Raw genomic sequence first — 605 nt, forward strand, 5'->3', positions numbered from 1 at the left:
AAACAGAAGAAAAAAGGAAAAACAGAAGAAAAAAACAAACAGAAGAAAAACATAAGAAAAAACAGAAGAAAAAAGGAAAAAGGAAAAAAGGAAGAAAAAAACAGAAGAAAAAGGAAGAAAAAAACAGAAGAAAAAAACAGAAGAAAAAAGGAAAAACAGAAGAAAAAAACAAACAGAAGAAAAACATAAGAAAAAAACAGAAGAAAAAAGGAAAAAGGAAAAAAGGAAGAAAAAAAGAAAATATGCCACCTACTGGGCCACCACGGCCTGAATACGACTAGAAACCCATTAAAAGGCCAGGATTCAGGCCCGCAGAAGGCCCAGTAGGCCCACAGGCACACAGTGACAGAATAGGCCCGTAAGCCTGCATTTGAGAGGAGCTCGAAGTGGTAAGCGCAGCCGCGCTTACAAACCACTGTCGAAGCCTCTCGGCTAGCGAGGTGGGACTAAACATCCCACCGCACCGCGCCAGTTCTAGCACAGCCCTTTAGTCGCGGTTGGGGAGGCGGACCGCGACTAAAGGATACCTTTAGTCGCGGTTGGGGTGGCGGGCCGCGACTAAAGGGTACCCTTTAGTCGCGGTCCGCCTCTCCAACCGCGACTAA

The sequence above is a fragment of the Triticum dicoccoides genome, chromosome 2A (genome assembly GCF_002162155.2).
Source record: "Triticum dicoccoides isolate Atlit2015 ecotype Zavitan chromosome 2A, WEW_v2.0, whole genome shotgun sequence".
In the NCBI taxonomy this organism is placed as follows: domain Eukaryota; kingdom Viridiplantae; phylum Streptophyta; class Magnoliopsida; order Poales; family Poaceae; genus Triticum; species Triticum dicoccoides.